This window comes from Gossypium arboreum, chromosome 11, assembly GCF_025698485.1.
Source record: "Gossypium arboreum isolate Shixiya-1 chromosome 11, ASM2569848v2, whole genome shotgun sequence".
Taxonomy (NCBI): Eukaryota; Viridiplantae; Streptophyta; class Magnoliopsida; order Malvales; family Malvaceae; genus Gossypium; species Gossypium arboreum.
The window spans coordinates 101,784,158-101,794,382 of NC_069080.1; the positions used below are offsets into that span (position 1 = coordinate 101,784,158).

Genomic DNA, 10,225 nt, shown 5'->3' on the forward strand with positions numbered 1-10,225 from the left:
AAATATTACAATATTTTAATAACAGAAAAATTTCAAATAATAAATATGAGAATATTTTAGTACAAAACTGAGTTGAGTCCCTCTAAATGCCTTATCTACATCCTAACCAGGTGGGTTACCTATAGAGATGGAAATAAAATGGGAGTGAGTTGTGAAGCTCAGTGTGAGTTTAATCAGAAGTAAACCAGTGCAAGTAGTAGACAAATCGTACAAAATTTTAACTCATAAAACGATCACAATTGAATAGTAAATTAGAATATCAGTATTTCAATTCAATTCTTCACCATAATATCACAATATTCACAACTTGAGAAAATGCTTATGAATGCAATACAAGTTCAGTTTAACAGTAAAAAGGGTTCATCCCACAGCTACACTCCACAGTAAGAGTTTCCTAGAACTGTTATATCTCGGACACTTTGAGTTTGTGGATAAACCACCAGTATTGCAAGTTAATACGCTGCCAGTAATTGTGAATACATAACGAATTTGTAGATTAGATTTGCCAGTAAAAATTATGGATGAACCACCAGTGTTTGTAGGTTAATATGCTGCCAGTAGTTGTGAATACACAACGGTTTTGTAGATGAAAGTTGTTAGTAATTTGTGGATAAACCACTAGTGTTTACAGTTGAAATAGCCAGTGCTTCCTCTATTCAAAGCATCCTGCCCCATGCAATGTAATGTGAAATGTCGAAACAGATCAATACGGTAGCATTTAATATGCTTTTAACAAAGCAGCACGATAGAAATCAAAATGCTTATAACGGTTCGATTTAGTAACAATTAATATGCTTATAACAATTTAATACAATAACAAGTAATAGGCTTATAACATATTAACTGTGTAGCAAAAGTCATGCTTATTAAGTGTTCAATTTAATAGTGTCATAAAGCATACTATATGTACAATCACAAACACCAAAACAATAGTCATACATATTGTTCACAATTCATGCAAATATATAAACATCATATCAATACAGTCAATCAATTCATGGATTCTAATATAATTCATAATATCAAGGACTTAATTGAAAAATATAATATACTAAAAAAATTTAGGAACCAATTAGGGAATAAATTGAACAAATCATAAAATTTTGAGTCAAAATTGTAAAATCTGAAAAATAGGGAAAAATTATAAAACTATAAAATCTGAAAAATAGTGAAAGAATTGTAAAATCTGAAAAGTAATGGTAAAACTGTAAAATATAAAAAATAGTGGACACGCAGCCATGTGAGAATCGAAAAACCCAAGGTTTCAGGGGAACATGGTCGTGTGAGGGGCCGTATGGTCCTATCCTAGGTACGGTTTTGCCCTGATTCACTTGTAAAAGAACACACACTTAACTTCGGGATCTTGAACGTCATTCCTTGTGCTTAGATCTGGTCCGAGGTGCCTAAATCGAGTCCTTCAAAAGACATTTATGCAAGAATTAATAATGATTTTCAAGATTCATCAAGATTATCAAAAAATTTGATGAAAAATCAAGAAAGATCATTTAATCGATCGTAAGGTTATCATTAGATACAAAATCTATAAAGATTCAAGGTCAAACTTTGAGATTTGAGATATACTTACTGCTTCTTGGAAATATAGTCATTATAAGTAAAGTTCTATTTCATTTATATTTCTTATGTCTATAAATATAGACTTTGGAAAAGCATTGTAAAGGATTCCGATTGATAAATAAAATAGGTTCTCTCTTTTAGTCTATCATTTTCTTTGTTCTTTACTCTCTATCTATTTATTTTATAACATGTTATCAGCACGATTCTCTTTTAATTATTTTTTTCCAAAAGTTACAAAAATATCCTCAAATCACGCAGAGAATTATCCTTAACCTCTGGCCACTTGAGTGAGGATCCTTAACCACTAATTTTCACATTTTTTCCCTTTCACCATGCATTAACCCTTTCAAGCAGCATCCAATGCAATAGTCGGTCACTCCAAATTTGTTGCTCAAGCTATTACCGATTGCCTTCTAGAGCTACTACTATTTCAATCTTCAATTGGGCCTTGCACACTATGGGTAATCATTATGCAAAGAAATTTATATAATCCTTAGGTGGTATGTTTTTCTCCTTTGTTGATTGATTTTTGGTAAAATTATTTTTATGAAAAAGATGTTATTGCTTTAAGGTTTCTTTTAAACTAAGATTCTTTTATTAAATTATAGTATGCATGATATTTAGATGATTAAAAATGTTGATGACTAAATTATTGTTATTAAATATGCTTGAAATTTGATTAAAATTGTGAGAGAGAGTATTACTATTCAATTGCCTTTGATTAAAGGGAAAGGGGAAATTCAATAGGATCTAATTGACTCATTAATTTTTATTGTTGAATGATTGTATTATACCTTTTATATTGAATTATAAAGTAAAAATAATTTACTAGAGCATCATAAAATTCTGTAACTTATATGTAGTATGTTCTTATAAAAGCATAGTTATTCTAGTACTTGTAATAATGCTCTTGATAATAACCAAGGTGATGACGATGATGTTTATGGTCTACATGTATATTTTACTAATTATTTTATATAACATGTTTATTATAATTTGGAGAGTAACCATGACAACATTAATAGATAGATTCTGATTTGAAATCCACACATGTTTACGATGGTGATTATGAAAAAAAAAAGAATCTATTGGGATGTTTATAAGTCCATCCTACTAAATCTGTTGAATTCCCAGAAGTGAACGCAAGCATAAAAAATTCAAACCAATATTATTCTAATATTTGGTGGTACAAAATTAGTCAAAAGCTCCAGAAGAGTTAATAGATCAATTTTTGATAGTACAAAATTAGTTGAAAGCTCTAGAAGAGCTAATATATCAATATCTAAAAAGAACAAAATTTGTAATGGTTAATGTGTTGGTGTTACAAGATATTCATTATAATGAATCTCATATTGAGATTGTGAATGATGAAAAGATTATATTTCATATTAATCAAGAGAGGATTGAGTTATTGATTACTCTTGTTATTAAATCGAATTGACTGTGACTATCTTTGTGATCTTTTTTTTTTTTCATCATCCCCATTAGGGAGTTGAAAGCAAAATATTTGACTGTGAAAGATCTACTTATGAGTAATAGAATATGGTAATTCTATCTAAAGCTCGTTATCGTTGGATGCACCTAAAGTTGCAAGTTTTTTTTTAAACTGTGAGTATAATTCTAAAGTATTCAGAATAAGTTCTCAATTAAAATTATGTGGAAAAATATTACTAATGAGAACTTGCAAGAGAGAAAACTTATGTATCAAAAGTCATTGGTTATGTACATGTTGTACACTTGAAAAATAAGATCCACTCTCAAAGTTTGCTATTAATAGATTTTGATTGGATTCAAAATCTACTGCTAGAGTTTAATTTGCTTACTTCTTAATAAAATGGTCAAGAATCAATGTAGAACAAAGAAAGGTACATCTTTAATTACTAAATCAACTTGATATATGGTTTAAATATTTGAGATGGTCTTCTTTTTAAGTTTTGGTTACATGGGTTACATATTGTTTTGAGCATTTCATTTGTTTATGAAAATGAATATTAACTAATTTATTTATGTTGTTAAAGTAGGTTTTATAATTAAATAATATATTTGATTAAAACATACCTAGCATGCAAATTTGTGTTAATAAACTAATGAATTTTATGGTTACTCAGATTTGATCTAGTTCAAAGAATTGTTAAAGGTAGTAGTTCATAAATTTTATATTATTCAATGTGTTTATTATTTAGAGAAATGACATGAGCAATTGTAAATGAAAAGTTCTATGAGCATGAATGGTTGGATTTTGAATTATTTCATGCATGTTTAGGATGATGATTATGAAAGAAAAAATTGGTACTTTTTCATTATATTATATTTTTAAGTTTGAGATGTGAATTTTTTTGAAATATTTAATTTAGGCTTGTTTCTATACATGACCTAGCCAATTATTCTTGGTAGTTAATTAATTATGAAAAAGTATTGTTAAAAGGGTTTTAAAAGTATTTTGAATTGATATTAGATCTCATTATGGCTAAACAAAACAATGAGTTATTTGTTCCACTAGTTTTGTTCCATTCTTTGAAGTGAATGTAGCAATTCAAAATAATTATGAAAATTTAACTTATTGACTGTAACAACCCAAACTTGACTTAGAAGTCATGATCGGTTATTGAGGAATTACGTTAACTTGTTTAATAGCCTTTTTTTTCAATCAAACTAAAAACGCGTTTTGAAAATATAAAATTTGGCAAAAACTTTCACAAATGTCTAGAAAAACTTAATTTCAAAAACATTTAACTTAATCCCAAAATTTGAGTTTAAAATCATGTTTGAAAATAAGTATTTTGACAAATCATTTCTAGTTTTAAGGAAAATACTCGTTGAAGCTGTTTGTTTATTTACAAAAAAAACTCTTTAGGGGTTACTTAATTTGCAATGGAAAACTTTCAGAGTTTTAATTTTGAAAACTGATTTTTAAATTTAACTTGTGAGGTTTTACAGTATCACGTTTACAAATATCAATATCAACGAATTAAAAAGAAATCAAACAAAGCCCAAAAACAAAAGTACAGTTCCCAAAAGACCAAAATAAATAATTACGAAAATCACCATTTCTTTAATTTAACTGATTAAACCATCCGAGCTCCCACATGCCGTCCGATTCTAATTTACCGATTACCTGAAACATCAGAAATAAAACAAAGGGGGTGAGCTATAAAGCTCAGTGTATAACTAAACTCAAATAGACATCATACATAACACAATATACAAATTAGAGTTTCATAGAGAATTTTGTGACACACAAGCAAATAGAACTGAGAATGTATGATTATGCCAATGCAGAAGTTTCAAAAAACTAGAATGCATATATTTTTTCAAAATAGAGTTCCCCAAAACCCGTCCAACAAAATCACACCAATAGATAATTGTGGACATTGCCACAAGAGTTGTAGTTAAGACTGCCAGATCAAAATATATGTGGCCGAGCCACTATTTAGCAACCAAGTTGCCAGAAAAAATAGTGCATAAACCACCAGATGAGGTAGATCATTAAACCGCTAGAACTTCCTCCTTATAATATCATCCTAACCCCATGCATGTGATATGAGACACAAAATAGAATCAGAACAATGGAATGCTTAGCATGCAATCAAATATGGAGATTTCAAAAATTTATCTCGTATTAAGAGATAAAATTAATAGAAACTGTAACACCCCAAACTCGACCCAGACGTTATGACCGAATCTAGAAATGTTACGAAGAAGGGTTTTGAAAAAAAACTTTCATGTTCAAACTTCTGGAATTAATTGTTCTAAAAGAGTCTACAGTTTCGAGAAACTTATTATTACTCTCTATAATGAAAACCATCATTTATAGCCCTTTTAAGTAAAATATAAATTTGCAGTGGAAGGTTATAAGTCGTTATAGTTGAAAACTGAGCTTATCTTTTCAAAAACATTTGTTTATGTAAAACCGTTGTTTGCCAAACATCGCAGTTTAAAAGTCTAAATGCATCCAAAACCAAAATTATAAACAACAATCCAGAGAGTCCCAAAATTACAAAACTCTCAAAGAAAATCTCGAAAATTAAAGAATTTAATAATTAAAAATAGTTTCCGGACTTTCGTTGCACTGACTCGCCTATGCTTGAGGATTACCTAAACAAAATAGTCAAAAAGATGTCAGTTTTCAAAAACTCAGTGTGTAACTAAACAGAGTCATACATACACATAAATTCAGATTTCTCAGAATATCATAACAGAAGCGAACATAGGTCCTTTACAGAATTAGATCAAATTAGAATCGGATTATAAGAAACATACAAATATGCAAAGTCCTACCCCATCCTTTACACATCATCACCGACCATCCCAACACACCATGTGGGGTATAAAACACCCACCCATCCCTACACACCACATAGTGTGTTCACGACACTTATTAGAATGGTTTGCAGCTAAGCTGCCAATATACCGACGAAATGTCACCTCACAGAATACTTCGTCCACATATACAAATCCCACCCCATATACAGATACAGAATATAGATATACATACATAATAGAGTTAACATGACCTGCATGTCCATATATAGTTATCATACATTTTATACAAAACAGTCAAACATAGATATCGGTTTTCTTAACTTAAAATAGTCTATTAGAAAAGAAGATCGCATGCATCAGGGTTTCTTTGCCCTTACCGACCCTACGGAAGGCCCACAGTCAATCAGAACGACATTTGTGACCCGAGCGAAAATTTCAAAACTTATGTGGGCCCACACGCCCAAATGGCCTAACTCATGTAGCCCACATGGCCTGGCCCATGGCCCACACACCCGTGTAACCCACAAGCCCAAATCGGCCTAACCCGTGTGACCTACACGGCTACACACTACAGGGCACACACTCGTGTGGCGTCGATAGGTCACTTTTTGGGCTTTCGCTGAACCTCGTATTCTTGTGTTTTCGTTACACACCTAGTTTGTTTTTTGATGCCACAGCAATCCTAAGACCTACAAAACCTAAAAACAGTATACCAAACATCGTTTTAGCAATTAATTTACGAATTTCAACTAGAATTTGATCTCGAATTAAGGCATCTCAAAACCGAACTACTCGCAAAACACTTACCACCAACAAGCAGAAACCACTCAATACTCAAATCTTTGAAGGAGCGATAGCCGCTTCTTGTCATTCCCCTAGTCAAGAAATTACAAACACAATCAGTGGATTTCATTAACTATAATAAATGTCCCCCACAATGCAAAACGAAAAAAGGCCACTCAATAGCTTACCTATTCAGGACAAATTTAAGAACCTCCAAAATCACAACAATGATATCACGTACGATGACCAGAATTGAAGAAGAAAAAGGAAGACAGAAAAGAAGAGAAAAAAATAAAAATATATCGTCAGACATAGGAATAGCAAAAAAAAAAAAGAATTTTAAGAAAACAAAAAGAATTAAAATTAAAATTAATTCTACAAAAATCCCAACTCCCCACAACCCCACTAACTGCCAAATCCCACTAAATCTGACCACTAACCTCATCCAACTACCTGAAAATTCCAACTCCACCAAAGTTCTATCATAAAATTGAGGCAAAAATTATCATCCACGTTCACACAGGGATTCAAATACAAGACCTCAGGGCAAGCTAACACCTTGCCACTCGAACCAACAAGCTCATTCTGATATGATTTGAATAGAAATAGAATATACCTCAAACCACTAAGGAAAACACTAGGATAAAAAAATAACATGTTTTCCAAAAGTGGGACTTGAACCCAAGACCTTAAACACACATTCAGAATACTTAACCACTGAAACAGATACTAATTTGTAACAGATTTTACAAAAACAAAGTTAAATAAATTAGGGCATTACAACTCTACCCCCTAAAAGAAATTTCAGCCTCGAAATTTACCTAATCCGATCAGATAAGGATATAGCTGATGCATTGAGTCCTCAGGTTCCTACGTGGCTTCCTCAATGCCATAATTTCACTAGAGAACCTTAACCAACGGAATAGACTTCCTCCTTGGAATCTTTAAATCACGATCCAAGATCTGAACTGGCTCCTCCTCAAATGTCAAATCTAGTCTAACCTCGATCTCATCAACAGAAACAACTTGAGATGGATTAGACTGATACCGCCTCAACATAGAGATGTAGAATACATCATGGATACGGTCTAACTTCAGAGGTAGCTCTAACTAATAAGTGACCAGTCCCACTGATAAACCATAATTTATACATATTTATAACCCATGCTTAACGCATTTTATGAATGATTTCTCCTGAGATTTAGTGAATTCGATGCTACTAATGCCTTAATTTCATGTTTTATTCTCAGGAAAGCATAGTAGAACGAAAGGAACGAGAAACGAGCCAAAAACGGAGAAAATAGGCCAAAGCATGAAATCAACACGGCCTAGATAGACTCACACGGGCAGCTCACACGCCCGTGCCAATCTAATAGGCTCGAACACGGGCTGAAAAAGTCGCACACGGCCGTGCCACACGGGCGTGTCCCTGCCAAACCCTAGTTAAGCTTCATTCGAAAAAGGCCAAATTTTAGGGTTTTTTAGGCATTCCAAAGCTTATAAATACAACCTAAAGGAGGAAGAAAACGAGCAGGGAGAATAGGGAGTAAGAAATTACTCCCAAAAAGCCGATTGATCTATCTAAGAAGCTGTATCCACCATCAAGACTGAAGATCTCTCCTTAATTTGCCCTTCAGGAGTTTTAGGTTTTCTTTATGTTTTGTAATCTTTATTATTCTGAGATGTCTTCTTGTTTAGTTATGAATAAACCCCTAAATACCTAAGGAGGGTGAAACCTATGACTAAACCTTGTTATTATTTCTGAATCGTATGATAAATATTTGACTTATGCTTAATTATGTGTTCTTAATTCTTATTTTCATTTTTTAGGATATCATCTCTAGCACTACTCTTAGTTGGAGGAGGAATAGACCCTAACTAAGAGTAACTTTGTCGTAATTAAGCGAAGTTGATTGCGTGCCTAGAGATAGGGTGACAAGATTTTGCCGGATTAAGGTGAAACCTAATAAGGGAATCCATAGGTCGAGTTAATGCAACCTTAGGGTGTTAATTAGAGATAACTCTCGGTTATTCAACCTAGGGATTAGACGTTGTTAGTCTCAAGAGAGATAATAATATACATTAGGGATTTCTATGGAATAAGTTGAATGAATAAATCGCCCAGTTCGGAGCCAGAATAACAAGTAAGAGTCTAGGTGGATTTTTCCTTAGGTATTTTCTTAATCAATCGTTTTTCAAAAGTAATTTCCCAAATCTATTTTCTGCAAATTCTTAGTTTTATTTAATTAGTTAAAACAAATCACTTTATTTCTTAGGCTAGATAATAGAAAAACAGTCATTACTAGTACTCATAGTCCTTTGGGTTTGACAATCCGGTCTTGCTAAAACTATACTACTGTTCAATAGGTACACTTACCTATGTCGTGATTATAGTTAATTTCAAGAACGAATCATTATAAATCTTTAAAACTTATCACATACACAAATCACGTGATCAAGTTTTTGGCGCCGTTGCCGGGGACTAAGATATTAGGAACGCTCAATTTTTATTACTTTAGCCATTTATTTTCTTTCAATTTAACTTTAACTTTTATTTTACTAATTTTCTTTCTTTTTCTCCTGGCAGGTTCTTGTAGTGTATGACTAGAAGAAGCCCGTCAGGACCATTGCTTTTTGACGAGAAAATTGATCGTACAGTTCATAAAAATCGACGAGAAATCAAGCGCAGCTTAAAATACACAGAGGAAGAGCAAGAGAATGATATCTCAACTACAACCAAGGAGATGGCTGAAAATCAAGACAATCATCTACCTCCAGCCATACCCGCTGAATTAGCAAATCAGAACCCTGCTCCTCGTACTATGTATGATTATGCTAAACCTAATTTTATAAGAACTAAATCAAGTATAGTTAGGCCTCCTATTGTTGCTAATAATTTTGAACTGAAACCTAACACAATTCAAATGATACAGCAATTTGTTCAGTTTGATGGTTTACAGGATGAGAACCCCAACACGCACTTGGCAAATTTCCTAGAAATGTGTGACACTTTCAAAATTAATGGCATTTCTGATGATGCCATTCGCCTTTGGTTATTCCCTTTTTCACTGAGGAATAAAGCTAAACAGTGGTTGAACTCACTACCACGAAGATCCATTACCACTTGGGAGCAAATGATCAAAAAATTTCTACTAAAATATTTTTCACCAGTAAAAATAGCTAAGTTACATAATGATATTTCTTCTTTTGTACAGATGGAATTAGAGACACTTTACGATGCATAGAAGCGATTCAAGGATCTTTTACGAAGGTGCCCCCACCATGGCTTACCCCTATGGTTGCAAGTTCAAACATTCTTCAATGGTGTGAATACTTCGACAAGACAAATGATTGATGCAGCTGCTGGTGGAACCATCAATAGCAAAACACCTGAAGAGGCTTCTGAATTTATTGAAGAGATGTCACTGAATAACTATCAGTGGCAAGTCATGAGGACTAAGCCAACAAAAACAGCATGCGTTTATAACGTCAACTTAGTCACTAGGTTGACAAATCAGGTAGAACTTCTGAACAAGAAAATTGATGGTTGTAGAACTTCTGAACAAGAAAATTGATGGTTTACTTGGTTCTACGCAGGTACATC

At 32.7% G+C, this 10,225-nt stretch overlaps 1 non-coding gene across 1 annotated transcript; it reads right to left on the minus strand.

Moving 5' to 3' along the window:
- Nucleotides 1-9,803: 9,803 nt before the first annotated feature.
- On the minus strand, nucleotides 9,804-9,910 carry LOC128284912 (small nucleolar RNA R71). The gene has a single exon (XR_008275331.1). It is a non-coding gene; the product is annotated as a small nucleolar RNA R71 (small nucleolar RNA).
- Nucleotides 9,911-10,225: the final 315 nt, after the last annotated feature.